The sequence below is a fragment of the Microtus oregoni genome, unplaced genomic scaffold, assembly GCF_018167655.1.
Source record: "Microtus oregoni isolate MIOR12 unplaced genomic scaffold, Mior012 000147F_ref0000457, whole genome shotgun sequence".
NCBI lineage: Eukaryota > Metazoa > Chordata > Mammalia > Rodentia > Cricetidae > Microtus > Microtus oregoni.
In genome coordinates, this window is record NW_024544797.1 from 132,507 (window position 1) to 152,204 (window position 19,698).

Consider the following 19,698-nt stretch of genomic DNA (forward strand, 5'->3'; position numbering starts at 1 on the left):
TCTGTTTTAGTTCTCAGCCCATAGTTATAAAAACAGCCCTTCTCAAAGCAGAAGTGAAACATCTCTACCGTTTGAAACCCGAAACTTGGAGCAGAATTAAATCTTCATGCTCCAGAGCTGCATGTAACAACTGATGCAAAAGACAGGCAGGCAGGCCAGTGAGCTGTGCCTAGCCATGCTGGGCTGCTAATGTGTCCAGGACCCGCGCCTGCAGAATGGAATGCACGCCTTTTTCTTCCAGGTCTTTCTGGGGGGTGGGTGTCTCTGAAAGCTAATCTACACATTTTTTTCATCTCCTGTAACAAGCAGAAAGACACCTGGACTATTATGCTGTAAAGCTATTTTTTATAAAGACGTTTTAAGGCTAGACATTAAAAGTTATTAGAGTGAACGCATGCGAGTTACAGACACAGCTGGGGGAAACGCTGGTTGTGTGTTGTAGCAACATTTCTTTTTGAAGCGACTCCTTTTATTCAAAACAAGTCTAAAATAACCTGGAAAGCTGGAGTTGGGTATTTGTGGGGTAAACTCTGAACGCGGTTCCAGGCAGAAAGGCCGCTGTGCGGCTGCGGGCTGGGCGGGAGGGCTGGCTTGGGTGAGCAGCAGAGGCAGTGCCAGGCTCATCCGGCTCGGTTAGGCCGCACCGCAGAAACCCTGGCTCGATGCCCAGCCACCTTCTCTCCCCCTCTTCTCACCTCCCAACTCTCCCAGGAACAGGCTTTTCCCAGAGTCCGAGTCACATTAACTGTCCAGAACTTTCGGAAAATCCAGGACCCGAGAACGGAGCCTGAGGCCTCTCCCAATCCTAGGGCCTCCCGGGACTGCTGACAAAGAGGTCTGTTTGTCTAACTTTAAGTCCTAGTGCTAAAATGAATGGGAGGGGGTGCTGTAAGGGCGAAGGGGCCTTGGAGAGGGCTGACTGCTTGGGAAATTTGATGCTGGAGACAAACAGGCCAGTAAATTTGCCTTTGACGTAATTTGTGGCAGTCACCCCCTCTCCTTTAAGGGCGTCTGTGGACTCTATGGTGTTCTCCAATGGGCTGGTGGGATTAAAGGCTTTCTCTACCATCTCCTAGGGTGCATTTCCCAATTCCATGGGATTTTAAAAATATTAAGGGAGTACTAAGAGACGCACGCGCTGTGTGTGTGTGTGTGTGTGTGTGTGTGTGTGTGTGTAATTCACTGAGAATTAAAATGTGAGATCTTCCCAGGTCCCCTAAGTGGAGAAGGATCACACCTATTGGCCTGGTTAGTCGAACCGTTGCCCGTGTAGAGAAAGCTGTCGAAAGGCGGTCCCATTTTGTGTCCTTACTCAGGGGGTTGCTACCAGATCCTTAAGCGGCGCCCGCCCTCCCCCCATAGGGGGGTACCTCAGATGCTCAAGGTCTGGCTTTTCCTCGGTGCTGGCAACTACCCTCCTCCATGTCCCTCTGGAACTGACCCAGGTGTCAGGCCACCAATATACCCTGACATCCGAAAGGGGAGGATTTCAATGAAAGTAGAAGAATAGATGGAGTGGACCCGCAAGTGAGCGCAAGGGAAGGGAGGCCCCTTTACCAGCTGAAAAATAAATCAGCAAGGAAATGAGAAGTTCTCCGAGGTGGAGCTGCCGAGTCTGCCCCTCCCCCACCAGCTCCAACTCCCCCACCCCCAAAAAAGGTCTTGTGATTATAACATATGGCTGGACTTCGGAATCCCAGGCCTTCTCCTGCTGCACATTCTAAGCAGACTCTGAAACTGGGAAAGCAAACTGGAGCTTCTGGGAGCAAACTTGAAACCTGCCTGCCCTTTTCGGATTATGCTGGCTACAGACCTGCCAGGCTTCTACCAGTCTGGCTACCCCTAGGCCTGGAGTAAGGCCGTGCATCCTGTCATGAGGTCCTACCTGCGATTAGGGGCACCGATGGGTTTTCAACTGTGTGTATGGTGGGGGTTCATTTATGATAGGTATGTGCAGAGTGGAAAGCCTAGTTCTGTAGACGCCTCAGCTGGTGTTTGCTGGCCTATGACACTAGATAGTGAAGTTACTGGAAGAGGCCACACTTGAATGGTAAAAATGATACATTTTAGCTTATGTAAGAGAAAAGTATCCTGTTAATGTTAAAGTGTTTAAAAAACATACAAATAGCTACAGTTACAATCTTCAGTCAGGGAATGCCAGGCTTATCCAATGGCACTTGAAAGAAAAAAAAAATCATGGGCTGAGATGGGGGAGACGGGGAGACCAATCTAGCTTATGCTCCTGTCTTCCTTTCAAAACTCAAATGAAGTAACAATTGGAAGTCTATCCTTGACCCTAAGAATTTTACTAATTGTGAAATATTTAAAGAGAGCTGTCTTCCCTGGGCAGAAAACTGTTGGATTTGGGATTGGACAGGTTAATTACCTTTGGAAAGTTCTAGGCTGTTTGGAGGTGGAAGGCCCAAAGATTAGAACCAACATGGTTCACAGAAACAACATTAGAAAATTCCTGGTCTAGGGTGACATTTATGTCAGGCCCTGCACTCTGGAATCTCAAAAGTCTACACTGCTGTTGCCAAAGGTTGACTGGGTGTTAACCAAATGGCATAAACATAAGGGGCTTTGGGGAGCTACCTAGCCCCTCCATCAAAGCTGAATACTCCTGCAGATCAACCCTGATACTACCTCTAGGCCAGGGTTCTTGCTTAGCAAGGCTCTCTAGTGCATATCTTACCCTGTTTGGGGACAGGGTGAGTGGGAGCATCAGGAAAGGGGGAAGCAGGTAGATAGCTGCTCTTGCACCCAGCATAGCTGTTTCCCTCCCCAACCATTTTTAATTCAGCTTCTCTTCTCTTCCTGGGGGTCACCCGGGGAGCTTCCAAAGCTGCCATCACCAGTAGCTGCCCGATTGTAAGAAAGGACTACAGGCCAACAGATAGAAAAGCACAACTAGTGTAGCTCTAAGCAACTGAAAGCCCTCACAATACATACACACCCAAAATTAGGTCCAGAAGTGATTGCTGTGGGGTGGTGGTCACCGTGGGGTGATCGCAGCCAGGACCACAAGTCTGGGAATCTCAAATGGTTTAAGTTAATCTATGCACATTTTACCTGATTCCCTTTCTCCCTAACGTCCATTCTGCTGTGCCTTCACCCCATAACCTAGCATCTCCTGCCTGTTAGCGACCCTCCAGTCCCCTCCCCATGCCTCCATTGGGGAAACAGGGATGGAGAGTGGTTTGCATTGCGAGGCAGTGGGGCAGCGGTGGGAGGAGGCTGATGCATAATGCACAGCGCCTGGAAGCCTGGCCATTAGCAGCCTGTCGGTGACACAGACAAACGACTGAGAGGGAGGAGATCCAGCAAGCTCTGGAGTTTAAATATACCAGCGTGGAGGGGAAACGCCATGATTTAAAAGTGTGTGTTTGCAGACACCCGCATATATTTTAATGATTTCCAGCAGACTACACGTCCTAGCCTTGCATCCTGCCCACCACCCCACCCCCCAAATGGAGGATATGTGTAGAAGAGAGGATGATGAAGGAAAGAGGTTGGTAAATAGGATACTGAGAAAAAGAGGCCTTAGGAAGCTGCCTAAGCCAAAGCCATACGGGTTTTTGTTTAATTCTTTTTTTTTTTTTAAAGAAACCTGGGCATGGTGCCTTCCAGCTGGAACTGGACCCTCTACACTGTACAAGAAAGGCCTAAGAAAAAAAGAAACTGTCACCCTTCTTTCCCCCAGGACCCCACATTTTTGAATCTTCCTATTCTACTGACAATCCAGAGACCTCCTTCCTGCCCATTTAACACACCAGTGTTTTTTAGCAATTAAGGCGAGAAGGGGGTGGGGATAAAGATAAGCCAATTTTTTTTTTCCGCCGTGCAAGTGTGAAAGATAAGATAAGGCTAAGCTGGGGCAAAGCGGCTGCTTACAACCTCCCCTCCGCGATTTTGATCGGTCACTTATCTCGAAAAAAATGCTCCTTTCGAAAACTGCAGAAAGAAAGAAAGAAAGAAAGAAAGAAAGAAAGAAAGAAAGAAAGAAAGAAGCCGAAGGAAAGGATTTTCATTTGGAAGTGACATTTAAAATCCACCTCCTTTCCACCATCAACCCCTCTCCAATGCCGAGGACCCCCAGGAAAAGTCGCACCTCTACTGCGGGGTTTCAGTCTTTCTCGTGGGGGGCAAAATTTCTAGTGTAATCAAGCTGAGTAAAACCAGGGATGTGTGATGAGGATTTCTTCTGCGTCCAACACAAGCTTGCAAAGGCAGTTTTCTTCTCTAAGTTACGGGTCTATGTTTGTGTTTCACCATTGAGCCGATGTGTTGAAACTAAACAGGTAGCTATATTTGGGAGGGTCATATAACTATGTCAACAATGAGGTGGGTGCTAACTGAAAATAATAAGAAACTCAGCGGGCTTTCACAAGCCCGGTAAGGGGAGGAAAAGGCAGCCTAGACCCTGAGAACTCCCAGCTAAACTGGACTCTCCCGGAGTTTTAGTAATCCTTTTCTCCTCACAGGGATCTCACTGAGGGATTTCCGGAAGACTTTCTATTTGTTGAAGGTTTTGGTATCAAAGTTCCTGCACCCAGATGGTCTGCAAATTCCCCCATCAAAGTGCTGGCCCCAGATCGCAAGCGGCGAAAGAGGCCGGTCCCTCAGGCCAAGCTCAGCCTTCGCCCACCACCGGCTCCGGGGTCTGAGGCACCTTCTCCGCTCGGCACCCTGGAGCCCGCTCGGGGCCAGGCTCCAGGACCCAAAGCCCAGGGTCAGCCGCAGCCGGATTGTCCCCAGGGAGCCGAAACCACCGGTCCGGGGAAACCCCTCCTCTTGCCCTTCCCCGAAAAGCCTGGTCGCGGCGTCAGCGCCAAGCGAGCGGGCATCTGCTGACAGCCGGGCCTCTCAGGAGGCCCACACGCGTCCCATTAGTCAGCTCGAGTTCCCCTCGGGCGAGCCGTCTGGCATGGCCTCAAGGCCCGGTTCGGGCAGGGAGGGGGTGCGGGGCCGCAGCGAGCTCCGCGGGGCCTGGCCCGACTTGGTTCCGCGTTCCTGGACCCGTGGGGAAGCTGAGGCGGCGGGCCAGGCCGCTCCCCGGCGGGCTCCCGGCGCCGAGCTGCGCTTCACGTGCCCGCCATAGCGGCGGCGCGGTGAGGAGGGGCTGGGAGGCGAGCGGCCGCTCCGGCAGGGTCCCCGACCCCCGCCTCCCTGTGGGGGAGCTGGGCGGGGACCACCCTGAAGCCCCGATCTCCGCACAAGGTGAAGGCGGCGTCGCCAGACGCCCAGAGGCTCTGAGGGCGCCGCTCCGAGAGCTGCGCGGCGGCGGCGACAGCCAGGGGAGGGTGCTCCTCGCGGCCGCGCCGGGAACTTCCCGGTCGCCCCGCCGCCGCAGTCATGGGGACCGGAAGCCCTCCCGCCCCCCCGAAAGGCCTGCTCTGGCCCCCAGGGCAGTTCCAGACGGAAGCTTGCCTCCTGTCACCCCAAATCTCTCCTGGCTCCAGGCGGCTGTCCGCACCCTGGGATGCCCCCCTTTAGGCACGGAGGAACCTCCCGGGAGACGTCCGGTGAGACGCCCCTCAGTCACGAGCACCAACGCGCCTCCCCCCACTCGTCCCCCGGCCCCGCAGCTGGGACAGGAGGGGCGCGGAGCCGCCACTCCGGCCAGGCAGGAACACCTGCTCCGGGCCCTGCAGCTGGGCGCGTGGTGCTGGGAGAAGCTGCTTAGTGTCGTGTACGGGAAGCACGGAACAGAAAATGGGGCTCCAAAGCAGTGGGGTAGCATTCTCCCCCGGTTCCTCCTCACTCGGGGCGGTCAAACGCACAGCTTGCTGAGGGCACTGGTCTCCCAGAGGGGCTGAGAGCGACAACACCTGAGATCCAGCTTCTGGCCTTAAGAGGTCGTTCGCAATCACATGGGGACAAAATGCAGTTGTGGGGACCGTCCCCAATGGTCCATCCCCGCTCTTCAACACGGACACTCATCTGCCCCGCGCATTCTCGCCTCGTGCGGGACCGGCAGTAGGTCGGGATGGCACCAGCCATCTCCCCCCCTTTCCCGAGGGACAGAGAGTCTGGTACGGACCTCCGGCTTTGCCATTGCTCGCGGGGGAGGGCCAAAGGGTCCTCCCCTTCTTCTGGATGCCCGGGGTCGGGCGGCGGAGGCAACCTGCGTGGCTGTCCCAGCCTCACCCCGCCCCCGTCCGGCCCTCTCCTACTTCCCTGGCCCAGGGCCCGGCCGGGGAAGGCGTTGTTTTGCCAGCGGGAGCGGAGCGAGTGCGCGGAGAAAAAGCCACCCTGCTCTAATGAGAGTGCACACCGCGCTGCAGCGAGGAGGAGGATTACCCGGCGGGCGGGGGAGGGGAGAGGGCCGGGGCCGCGGGCGGCGTGTGCGGCGGCCCCGCGGGCCCGGAGTCCCCGCCTGTCTGGCTGCTAATCGCACGCTTTCTGCTGTTACGGAGGCAGGCAGGAGCTGGCGGTCGAGCCCAGCGCCGGCGACTCGGCGGGTGACACGGAAACATGGCGCAGCGCCCCTCCCCCGCCCGCCCTCCCCGCGCTCCCGCCTCCCGCCTCGCACTTCCTCCCGCCCGCGCGGCTTTTGCAGTTCTAATGCTCTGCTTTCGGCCTGGCACCATTACGCTAGCAGACGCTTCTCTGCGGCCTCTCGCGTCTCTTTCCCCCTTTGTTTTCAGGGTCTATAGAAAAGGTTTGCTTTTCTATAGAGCGCTCTCGTTAAACCAAACTTGTGGTGGCAACGGAAGGTAGTGCGGGCGGGGAGGGGCCAGGGGATTTTGGCAGCAGCAGATCAGAGCGTGGTGGAAACTTCTCTCGCAGGGTTCCCCGCCACTGCCTTCCTATCCCCACCCCCACTCACAGACCAGTCGCCCCGTCGACGCTTCGCTCTTGAGAGGCCCCAGGGCTCCAGAAAGGAGGCCTAGGACTATGACCACAGGCCTTCGAAGCGACGAGGGTTCGTGTCTGTGACCCCAGACTTTTGGCACTCAATGACCTTGCTCCTTGGCTGCTTTTACTTGACTTGGCTTTCCTTTGGTCATTCGGGGCCCTGTGTCTCGGTCGGTGGGTAAAGAAGAGGAGCGAAGTAAAGTGTTCCGCGTGTGGTTATTTTTAAAGGGCTCGCTGTAATCCAACCCTTTACTGTAGGCCTCCTTTATCGGTGCCTACAAAAGGGGGACACCGACTCTACGGACAAATGATAGAAAAGCTAGTGCTGGTGGCTGGCCACCTCACCCACAGCCACTCAGCGGGCCCCCCTGGAAGACCCAGCAGAGACGAGGGCCAGAGAACTAGCTTCCTCGGTTCAGGAGCGGCCAAACCTTCCTCTCTCTAGGCGAGAAATGAGAACAACCCCCTCCTCCCAGGGCGCACTCCCCAGACCCAGACCCATGCATATGTTGTGGCTTTCTGCACCGGAGCTGCTCAGGCGGCAATTTTTTAAGCCTGCAATTAAGCGAGGCGTCGCCGTGTCCTCGGCTAGTGTCGATCCTGTCAGTCGCACATGGCCTTGGTGCTCCGGTCCGAGGCCCCGCGATTAGTCACAGGCTCGCTTCGCTCCTTCCCTAATCCGCCTCTGCAGGCAGCCTGGGGACGCGGCCGACTAGGCGGCGCTGGCAGGGAGCCACCGCACGCGGGGCGGGCCTCCTGGTTAGTGCCAGCCCCACTGCACCCGAGCCAGCGCGGGCCCCGAGGTGCGGGATTGACGCCCCCCCTTACCGCCCCCTGGTGGGGCGCCGGCATCCCTCCTCCTCCCGCCCCTCTCCTGGGCCTGCAAGATCTATTTGTGTGGTGTCATTTGCATAAAAATAGGACAAGTGTTTCAGTGCGTTCGAACGCGGGAGGCGAAATCCTTATTGATGTGTCTGTGTGGAGCCTCCGGTTGTCGGAGCAGTTTGATTTAGGGTGTTTGTGTTGCCTTCTATGAGAAATGAGAGGAAATCCTGTGCAACGCTTCCCGCGGCCGGGGCCCCCTGGAGCATCCCCCCCTCTGCGGCTGGGAGTAGTGCACTGCTTGGGCCCCAGCACTCCAAGTCTACAACGGGCAGGTTGAGGGCCAGGCGGGCGGCCTATTATGACTCATAAAACCGGGCAGCCTAATCACCAGCTGCCAATCCATTTACATGTGGCGCTTCCAAATGCACCCTTCTTCGTCCAGGCCGGGCCTCCCGCGGGTTCGCCGCGGACACGGCTAGAATCTCCCAGTGGAAGCTAACCAAGCGGTCGTTCCTTCCCGTCGGTAGCCCGGTTTCCCCTCCTAGGGGACCCCCGCTCTCTAGGCCTCTGCACCTCTTTCCAGCAACTCCAGCTTGGACAAATAGCTTGCGAGGGCGCCGGCCTCTCGGAGCCAGTAAATCAATCATTAACTCCCTAGCGAGGCCAGGTCAAGGGAGGGGGCGGTGGCCAGAGCCCAGTACTGGGGGGGCAAGAGCAAGGCCCCCAACCCTGGGGTGAGCGCCATCCCCCGCGACAGCGAACAGGATGCTCGAGGACAGCTCCTGCAGGCCTTCCCTGTATCCTCCAGAAGCCTAAGCCCGCTGGGTCTTTCAAGCTGCACCGTGCCTCGCCGGGCAGGTTGGGTTACTGCGCAGCCCCCAGGCTTGAGGCTTCGCAGCCTGCTGTCCATAGGAGAGTGTGCCGCACCAGGGCAAGTGCCCCGGACCCAGCGGGCCTTCATATGACTCCGGCTTTGCCAACCTAGCCAATCGGGTGGACCTGACTCCCAAGGCATGCCCCCTTGGAGCCCTAGGTGGATTTGGCACGCAACGGGTTAAAAAGCCCCAGTTCGTCCTGGCTCCTCGGTTGCACAGAGGAAATGCTGATCAAAGTGCCTAACGGGGAAGGAAACACAGCACACTCGGGGCTTGGGGTCGAAGGAGAATGACTGGAAACGACTCCCGAGTGGCCTGCCTCGAGCCGCTTCCCACACTACCGGCAAGGCGGCGGCGGCGGCGGAGGCAGCCCGCAAGATTCACCCCGCGAAGCTCTGCGTGCAGGGCCTGGGGAAGGAGGAGGGACAAGGGGGCGGGAGGCGAGCCCGGGCTTCGCGCCAAGAGGCCCGGAGCCACAGATTAGTCACCGCTCGGCTCGGAGCTCACGGGTGCGCCGGGGAAAGGGAGGGCAGGCGGCGGCCCAGCTCAGCCGGCTCCCGGGGCCTCGGCGCCGCTGCCCCCACCCCTACCCCCGCGTGCGCCAGGCGTGACTCTCCAGGACTCTCGCAGCGGAGATCCACTTGTCAGTTCAAGGGCAGGACAGAAACTGCAAGCTGAGTCTTGCGAACAGGAAATTTCTCATTGACAAGGTGCTACGCGCCCCCCTTGCATCTCATCTCCCCCGCCCAACCCCGGCGCGCAACACGGCTTTAAAACAAAACCAAACCCCAGCGCGAGCAGCCGGCGTGCCCACTCGGCCTCAATCGCCTTGGCGTCCCCCGCCCCTTAGAGTCCCAAGCCCCGGGCCAGCACACTGGCTCAGCCAATGGCTTCGGCTAGGGGCCCCACGGAAGACATAATCATCTCTGCAGGACCCGAGTCGGGGCGCCGGGCCCCGGAAGCTCTGCGCCTTCTCGGGTAGTTAACCGGGCCGAAGAGCTTTTTGCTCTGGATGGCCGCCGGGTCAGCACGGTCTGCGGGGAGGAGGAGCTGGGCGGCTGCAGCGAATATCGCTGCGGGATCCTGGGAGGGCTGCGAGCTCGGCCTGGCAAAGTTCCTGTGGAAACTCCATGTTTTGAAACTCCAGCGGCGTTGCGGAAGGAGGGGGAGAGGGGAACGCGCCGAGCGCCAAGGCGGCCAGCACCCGCCTGGCGCTCCGGGGGAACCTCTCTCCCCAGCCCGCTGCACGTCTGCAGGGCTGGGAGAGCCGAGCCCCTGGAGCAAAGTCTTTTGTGTAGTCCCCTTTTTCCTCCGCTCTCCAAGGGAAATTCATTAACCCGTTTTATTTACTGAGACGAAGGCAGCCTTTTTAGGGGCCCTGATATGCAGGGTAATTTCGTATTTGACACGTGTAAATACTTAGTACTCTCAGGTAAGGTCAAATTATTTATCATCTTAATTTATATTTCAATAGGCCTACAATTTAGAGTCGAGAAATGCCTCCTTATGAATCATTATGGTCTATTAGAGGAACTAATGTCTAAACAGCACTATTTGGGAGGGAATCACTTATGTTGACATTTAAATGGCTCTTCAATAGTTAAAAAAAGAGACATTCAAGTGCCTTTGATTAAATATACAATTTACAAGACCATCAGCAAAACCATCAGGGCTATAAATTCTAGGGATTTTTATTTTCAATTTTCCCAAAGTCTTTCAGGTCATATATGTCATCTCCTATGGGAAAAAATACATAAATTTCTGACAATTCCACACACCCCCACCCACCCACAAGCTAACGTCTTATCAAGGGCCCCAGATCTTGTATCTTTGTGACAAACTTAACCACTTTTTAGCACTATTGCAGGTAACTTGTAAAAGCAGCTTACCTGTCTTGCTGAAAGCCAACCATCTATCCTGATGTCACCACAGCACCCAGAACAGCCTGCTGGTGCTTTAAAGTCACCTCTATACCTGCTAATATAAACACCAGTCTCTTCCTAGCTGTCTCCTGTCTCCAATTCTAGAAGGCTCCATTATGACTCTGTAGTGTTACTTTCTCCCCTGACACATCTTTCGGGGCCTCAGATGACTTCGTGTATCTGTTTTCTAAGACCAGGCTAACATCAGAGATCCGCCTGCCTCTGCCTCCTTAGTATAATGATTAAAGGCCGGGGCTACCACACCAGGCTCATTTCCTTCCTCCTATTTGTTGGTTTCCAAGTTTTTTGTTTGTTTATAAACAAACATAAACATATAAACAAAGCATAGGATTCTAAACAATGTAATTAATTGTGTATCAACCATTTGGATCCCCCCTGCATGAAGAGTTCAGCTCTGTTTGGGAAGCCAGCAGAGTCTGTGGTAAGGAGAGAAACACACTCGGCTTTGTGCATGGTTATGTTGCAGTTCTTGTTTTTGTTTTTTAAAAAAGCATGGGTTATGGTAGCTTCCCCTGAGGGTGGGTCATAGACCTCCAGCAGTGCCTATGCTCCAAATTTATTAGCCTAAACTATTCTGTTCTTTATTCAGGAAAACTTAATGCTACATCTTGCAGCTGCCAAAATATGCGTGGGGGGGGCTGGTTAGGTTATACAAACTGGTTTCAATTCCTGAGCTCAAGCAATCCTCCTGCATCAGCCTTCCAAGCAGATTTACAGGTACAGACAGTTAGCGTATGACTTCCTATCAGCTTAGGGAAATGGTCCTTGTTTGTGACTATATAATACATCATCATTTATCACACCATTCTAGCCATCCTCCCTAGGTATTCTGCAGAAAGAACTGGGAACCAGACACATCCTTCATGCTGAGGCAGGGAGTGTTTGTTTTGTTTTTCGAGACAGTGTCTCTACATAATCCTGGCTGTCCTGGAACTCACCATGTAGACCAGGCTGGCCTCAAACTCATAAGAGATTTCCCTGCCTCTGCCTCCTGAGTGCTAGAATCAAAGTGTGCCACCACCCAGTTTTTTCAATCCATGTCTTCCTTAACTTCCCAAAGGCATGGCTTCCTGGTGGCAGAATATAGGGCATTTTTTCCAGACTGAGAGTCCCTTTCAGTTTCTTTCTGGGCTCTTGTCTCTGCTCCTCCGATGGTCTTGGGCCTGGATAACCCCCGACGGACAAATTTCATCCCCGTTTATGACTTTAAATACTCTCACTTGGTGATTCTTGGTTTGTTCTTTCCCAAGTTCCAGGCCACCATATCAAACTGCAGACCAGCTAGCTCACCTTGGCATCCATATTCAGCTTAGTAACCACAGCTAACATTTGCACAGTGGTTTTTAGGTAACCAAGCACACAATATAAATTGTCTATGAATTCTTGCAATTATTCAGTAAAGCAGGTAGTCACTATCCACGGGTCACATATAAAAACTGAAGTAAAGGACTTCAGAACACTCACGGGAATTTGTGCCAACAGGATTCGAACATAGGCAGCCCTCTGTCCAGAGTCCCATGTTCTTAATCACCCCCCACTACACAGCCATACACAAAATCCTACATGAGAATAAGTCCCCTCCTTCACCTTCTTCCTTGCTTCTCTGAAGCACTCTGGTAAATACAACTAATTGTACTTTCGGTATTCTACCTAAACTTCAACTTTTTGCAGTAACTATAGGCCAGACCATCTCATTCTCTTGCCTGGATGACCTAGGGTTCTAATTCCAGGTATCATTTCTCATGCTCCTCCAGTCCATCCCCTACATAGCAGCTAGACAGGCCTTTTTGTAACATGCTGCATCTGGGCTTGGTGGTGAGCACCTGCAATCCCAGTATTTAGGAAGTAGGAAGGATTATGAATTCAAGGCCAGGCAAAATCACGTTTCAAAAGATGAATCAACTAGGTGCTGGTGAGATGGCTTATCGGCTAAAAGTACCTGTTGCCAAGCCTAATAGCCTGAGTTCTAGTCCCATGAGCATCGTGGTGGAAAAAGAGAACTGACTTCCGAAAGTTGTCCTCTGACCTCCACATTCAGCCTGTGCTGCATAAGCACTCAGGGACACACATATAAATAAGTGAATTTTAAAAACTAAAATCAAACACGCGGCGTGCCAGATAGCACTACCTTCATTAGTTCCTGTCACATTTGAAACAAATCTCAAACTTCTTAGGCAGGTGTGCGGTCACATCTGTAACATCAGTAGTTGGGAAGAGGGAAGCAGGAGGACCTCTAGTTTCAGGTCAGCCCGAGCTACATATTGAGTTCCAATCCAGGTTGAGCAGCATGGTGAGGTCATGTCTCTAAATAACAGACCAACAAACCTAAACTTTCTGACCTAGCAACTTGTTTTCTACCATTTCACTGCTTGCCACAGACTGCCTCATCATTTGAGCAGGCCTGCTGGCGGCTCCTGAATAAGCTCTTTCTGTTGTTAGCTTTCTAGACTGTACCCTCCTAGCGCCAATCATGGTACCTAGCACATGCATACTATGTATAACTTGATTACAGCTGAGAATGGCAGTACACTCCAGCTGGTGTTACATTGCTAGACCTTGCCACAAAAACAAACCAGGGCTGGGGATGTCACTCACTCGTTACAGTGCCCTGATTTCTACCCCTAGCAACCCCAGCAATACACTTTTAAAAAATTGGGTGTGGCACACTTCTGTGATCCCAGAACTCTGAAGGTGGATGCTGGAGGATCAGAAATTCAAGGCCCCTTTAACCTCAGCACTCCAGAGGCAGAGGCAGGTGAATCTCTGTAAGTTTGAGGGAAGACTGGTCTACAGAGCTAGTTCCAGGACAGTCAAGGTTACAAAAAGAAACAACTCTGTCTCAAAGAACCAAAAGCAACAATAACAAAAAAGAAGAAGAAAAGAAAAATTCAAGGTCATCCTCAGTTGCATAGAAAGCTGGGAGCCAGCCTGGGCCATTAGAGACTCTGTTTCAAACAACAACAACAAAACAAAGACCCAGTTTGATGGTGCACTTAGGAGGCAGAGGCAGGCGACACAGCCTACATAATGAGTTCCAGGCAGGCATGGTGAGACTCTGTCTCAAAAACAAAAATGAAAGAAAGATTGAATGAAACATAAATGAATGAATGATTGAATGCCTGATACATTGTTATTCTGTATGTAGCACAGGCTGATATTTGAAGCAAGTTCAAGAAAGCAAGACAGCTGTAGGGGTGGTGCTAATGTGCAGGGAGTGGATCTGTGGTTCTGGGGAAGACTGAGGCAGAAGTAATTAGCTAAGTCAAGTACAAGGCAAGAAGAGGAAATACCATCTGGAAAGACCCACGGGAGCATGAGATGAATATACACAGCTCTTTCTTGGTCAGAGGAGCCAAGTGACTTACTTGGGTGCACATGTTTCTGGAAGATCCCTAGGAGGCCCCTTAGTCTTCCCAAGTGCAAAATATCATCTCCAGGTGACATCAGGAGCCCTTAGCCAAGATCAAGCCAAACCCCTTTAGTATTCCTTGCCTATTCCTGATCACTCAAGACAGGGTCTAACTGTATAGCTTAGGGTTACAGGTACACACCACCATGCTCAGCTAACTCAGCTGTTACCTGGTGCCAAAAATTGTAGGCTCTTCCTCCTCAAGACCCTCAGGGCCCATCAATGTGGGCTCTGGTCATAACTGGTACTGGGCCACTGAGTCTTTTTCTCCCAGTTCCATGCCTTTGACCTCCTAACAGGAACTATGTCGCTGTGCTATTCTTCATAGCACGAGAGTCTGTTTGAATAATTCGTATAGGATAAAAATAGCTACTGTTTATTGAGGACCTTCGCTCCCTTCCAGTTCTTTACTAGGTACATTTCCATGCAATCTCGATTGTGCCCCCTAATAACCCTGTGGTTACACACTACCATCTACTTTACAGCTGAGGAAACTAAAGCTCTTAGAACTACCCCTCCTCCCCCCCAAAAAAACCCCAAACCTATATATGGCTAATCTAGGACGTGTGGCCACAGGGATTCCCCTAACTTCGCACCCCTCTGGCATGCAACATAGAGCGAGTACATGGCTTCTCAGTCAGGCATCTGCACTGTTTCCGCAGACCAAGTGCTTCTGGGACCAAATCCTATGCAGCTTCTCCAATCACATCTTTCTTGGGTCATCCTGGCCACTTGCCAACTGCAGTAAATGTCATACAAGGTATTTCTTTGCTTTCAGGATCAGCAGGTGTCAACTGATCCATCTTGCTCACCATGGGAACCTGAGCAAATGCATCTCCATGAAGACTGAAGAGTGCCTTCCTCTCAGGAAACTCAAGGCAAAGACTTACTCCTCAGACAAAGCAAACAGACCCTGGAATGAAGTTTGAAAAACCTCTCTATTCTCCTTCCTGATGATACTAAACTGTGGCTCTGCAATGGATGATATTACGACCCGTTTTGTCCGTTCCCACTCCTGGGTAAGTTTCTTGGATTTTAAGCTTCCATGGACATCATCACTCTTAGGGCTGGCTGGACCAGATCCAGCTTGCCAGTAGAGCACTTATTGAGCATGTGTGACGTCCCTAGGTTCCATTTCTAGCCCTGCAAACAAGCAAAAAGTCCTTGTCACCACTGCTACAATGAGAGAGAGAGAGAGAGAGAGAGAGAGAGAGAGAGAGAGAGAGAGAGAGAGAGAGAGAGAATGGGAAGGGGTCCCCATGCCCCTTCCACCCAACTCCTCTCCTGAAGCTTTTGAGATCTGGGGAGCAGATTAACTTTCTTCAGTTTCCTAAGGGCTTTCTTTCTGTCTGCCAAATACAATATACACTGATCTCATTCCTACAGAAAACTACAATCACCATTTCACAGATGAGGGAATGAATGCCTAGAGACTAAACATAACGGTTTGCCTGGATACTCACCACCTGATTCCCCCAAACCCAACTGCTACCCAAGTCATTGCTTCCCCTGTCCTCATGGTGGGACATGGGCAAGTAAATGTCACACTTTCTAGGACCCATGGACAGCGAATTTGCTGGGCTCATCATAAACAGGCTCTGATGTCAATGTCCTTCACTGCATCCTGCCATGCAAATGATGTCCCCTAAGGACATCATTGTCCTGCAGTGAATTTATTTGCCTGGTCCCTAGGAGAAGCCTTTTTTTTTTTCCTCCTGTGGCATGAAAAGCCAAGGATAAAGCTGGCAGAAACTCCAGAATGAAGGCTGAATGCCTTCATGGGTTCGGTGCCAGTGGCTACACTGGGACCTTCCTGGCCTGCTTGCTGGCACATAGAATTTGGAGGAGAGATCAATCTTGAAGAGAATTTAGCTTCTCTCTTTTTTGAAGTAGCCATGGTCCTCTTCACTAGGTCTGCTGGCAATGGTTAACGCCGCATGCTTTCTCCCCTCTCCTCTGCCTCTTCCTTTCTTTAGGGTTTATTTTCCAACCATTGCCACAGTTTCTCTTCAGAGCAGAGTAAATAAATATTCAGAGTATACTGGCAGAGCAAACCCCTCATGCTGCTCTGACAGAGCCCCAGGTGGCAGATGGTACCAGATTACTCCTAGAGGGTACTGCTACTGTTTATAGAGTTCAAGGCTAACCCGCCACTGCCGTCAATTGAGGCCTAATCCTTTAATTATTCTCAAAATGCCAAAAATAAAGATTGCAAGGAAGGTAATTAATAGGATCATACGGTGTATTCCTCATTTGTAATTATATATTATTATTTTTCTCCCTACTTTGTTCCAATAATGATTTAAGGCCGTTTCCAAAGATACACAAACCCAAGCAAAGATAAATAAAAGGAGTGGGATGTGAATTACAATGTCATGCCTGCTCGAGACATCTTTGCCCCACTCCACATAATAGAGCTGAATTCATAACGCCTTTCAAAAATGAGGTAATTTAGTTCTTTCAATGGCAACACTAGGCTCTTTGTCAAGAGAAAGGGTGTCAGGCAGTCTGGAAAGGACTCGGAAAGGACAAGGGGTCTGTTCTGTAAGGCTGGCAATTTCAGTGTGTGATCCTGGACAAGCTGTTTGTGTTGGTATAACAAAATACCTGAGATTGAGCAATTTATAAAGTAAAGAGGTTTATTTGGCTCATAATTCTGATGCCCAGAAGCTTCCAACAGCATGGCATTGGTGTCGTCGTGAGGGCTGCATGACAATGTGGCAAAGAAGCAGAGAGGATAGTAGTTGCATAAAGAAGGGGACAAGAGAGAGTCAGGTAATGACTTTTGCTTTGCAAGAACCCAGTTTCAAGAAAGCTAATCCACTCCACTGAGACTTGCATTAATCTCTTTAGGATACAGTCACCTAATCACCGCTCACCAGATCACACCGCCTAAAGTTGTCACCACCTCAACACAGCTGGAAAGCAAGCTTCCTGTATGTGAATCCTTGTGTGTGTGTGTGGGGGGGGGGGATTCGCACCATGCTGAAGTCATAGCATTCACCCTCTCTGGACACTGGACTCTGGAATCCCCACAGGTCTCTGTAAGTCCTGGAGGTGCCCCTGGATGTGGGAGGCAGAAACCAACAATGCTCCTCTAGCATGAGGGGCCCCTGTAAGAATCCTTTTCAAGCCAAGCGATTGTGGCACACGCCTTTAATCCCAGCACTCAGGCGGCAGAGACAGGCGGATCTCTGTGAGTTCGAGGCCAGCCTGGTCTACAGAGTGAGTTCCAGGACAGTCAAAGCTACACTGAGAAAAGAAAAAAAAAGAAAGAAAGAAAAAAGAATCCTGTTCAAGAAACCACCTGCAGGCCCCAGAAAGTCCTCTCTCCTTCATCTTTTGCTCTCTGTGTCTCTGTTTCTCCCCTATTCCTGGATGACCCAGACAGTAGAACTTGAATTGTCTCCTATTCTGTGGCAATGATTCCACTTCCAATCCTTAGGCCAGAATGGCGTGAAGGAAGGTCCCCGGGAAGGAGCAAGGTACTGCAGTTTAAGCAGTGCTGTTGACTTTAGAGGCCCTTTATCTCCTCTTCACTCCCATTAACCACAGCTTCCACTTTGAAATCCCAAGCAACACCTAACACAAAGCTTAGCCTATCACTCCATTAAAAAGACTGATAAGAAGCCAGGGGTGGTGATGACACACCCATAATCCCAGCACCGGAGAGGGGTGGAGGAGGCAAAAAGGAAGGTCAAAAGTTCCAGTCCCGCTGGGCCGTGGTAGTGCCCACTTGGGAAGCAAAGGCCAGCCTGGTCTACTACAGAGTGAGTTCCAGGATAGCCAAGGCTACACAGAGAAACTCTGTCTTGAAAACCGCACACACACACACACACACACACACACACACACACACAGAGAGAGAGAGAGAGAGAGAGAGAGAGAGAGAGAGAGAGAGAGAGAGAGAGAGAGTCCAGTCCAGCCTGAGCTACATATAGTAAGAGTGGGTCTCAGAAAACCCTGGAACTTATATTCTCTCTGTCCCATTCAAAGTCACAAGGGACCCACTGCTGCCTGTATTTAGCCTGAGTTTCTCTGAGTGTACGCCACAAAACAGAGCTCCTGGGGCTCAGCCCTGCCTGCCGAAAAACAGAAGCAGACAGCATGGACGCATCTAGCATACGAACTGCAGTACTGCGGAATCCCCTGCTATCCCCTCTGAAAGTGCCTGAGCGTTAGAAGTTGGACTAGGAGCCAGGCAGTAATGGCACACGCCTTTAATCCCAGCACTCGGGAGGCAGAGGCAGGAGGACCTCTGAGTTTGAGGTCAGCCTGTTCTACAGAGCGAGTTCCAGAATAGCTAAGGCCACACAGAGAAACCTTGTCACACACACACACAAAAGATTACACAGTGAGTTGAAAGGCAGTGTGAGCTATGCACAGTGTGAAACCCTGTCTCAAAAAAGAAAAATATACCCCAAAATCTCGTGAACAGAAATACCCTTTCTTCTCAACAGTCTAGCCAGGCTGATTGGAACGGTGTGCCAAGCAGATGTTACAAAAGCCTCTGCTCAGGACAGAACACCAGATCTTTCTTCCCTCCTCTAGCCTTGCTGCCTTTCCTGCAGGGACATAGGGACATCCATTGCTGCCCACAGTGAATGCTCCAGTCCATACGTTAGCTATGTAACCCCACTAGTCACAATTGCTAGTGGTATTTGGGGGTGGGTCTGTGGGAAATAACATGTGTTTGTGTCTCACCTCACGATGCCTCCACCACGTTGTCCTAGAGCAAGGAGACCCTCACCAGATGCCTGCCTCACTCTGGAACTGTAAGTTATGAACCCCTGTGCTCCCTTCTCCTCGCCTCTCCCTCACTGTCTCTTCTTTACATGGTGGTCAGATTTTCTTTCCTTTCTTTCCTTCCCTCCTCCCTCCCTCCCATATACTAAGCACCTCTATTACTATCCCCTCTCGCCCCACTCCTTACTCTATAGCCCAAACTGACCTACAACCCACGCTAGACAAGGCATTTTCGGCAAGCTCCCTGCCTTAGCTCCTTGAGTGCTGAAACTACAGGTGTGAGCCATCATCACCCCTAGATTAAATTTTTAATCTTTATCTTTTAAAGAAATTACATTTTCTTTGTTTATTCATTTAAAGTGTGTGTGTATCCTCTGTGGCCCTTGCGTGGGACAGAGGCCAACTTCCAGGACTCAGTTCTCTCCTTCCACCATGGGGGTCCCAGGGATCAAACTCAGGTAAGTGCTTTTACCTGCTGAGACATCTTGGGGCCTATTTATGTTCCCCTGAGATAATGACTCAAACTGGTCACAAGTTTGCTATATAATTCATATTAGCCTTGAACTCCTGATCCTTTGGCTCTCGCTTCCTAAATACTGGGATTAGAGGCATGCCCCAGCATGTCCACCTTAAATTTCTATTTATAAAGTCCTGGTCTCTAGGCAGCAACAGAAAATGGCCCTGGAGTTGCCACTTTCCTCTGTCCCCCTTCTACCATTCAGTAACGCAGCCTGGGCAGGAATCCTTGATCTTGCCAGCTCACTCCACTGCTCCTCCATCACCAAATCCTGCATTCTTTGCTCTTTGGAGCATGATTCTTCCATTGCTTGTCATCCAATGCCCTGCTTGTCCAGCACAGCCTCTTGTCAATGCCGTGGCAGTGACTGCCTGGCTGCTTTCCTTTTTCCGTGTCTGCCTCTTTCTGGTTTACTCCCTACGCAGAGGCCTGTAGGTAGCTATACTGCACCTGTGTGCAAAAGCCAGCCCAGGCACTATGTACCCCATGGGGAGATACCAAATGGCTGTCCTCAGGGCATCT

General features: G+C 51.6%; 1 protein-coding gene and 1 long non-coding RNA gene across 2 annotated transcripts in view; one reads left to right on the forward strand and one right to left on the reverse strand.

Annotated features, from left to right (window-relative positions):
* The window catches only part of LOC121444906 (BCL-6 corepressor-like), a 91,546-nt gene that overhangs the window by 44,834 nt on the left and 27,014 nt on the right, over positions 1-19,698 (reverse strand). The window lies entirely within an intron of this gene.
* Positions 14,837-17,001, forward strand: LOC121444907. The gene is made up of 3 exons (XR_005973839.1): positions 14,837-14,932; positions 16,767-16,849; positions 16,952-17,001. It is a non-coding gene; the product is annotated as an uncharacterized LOC121444907 (long non-coding RNA).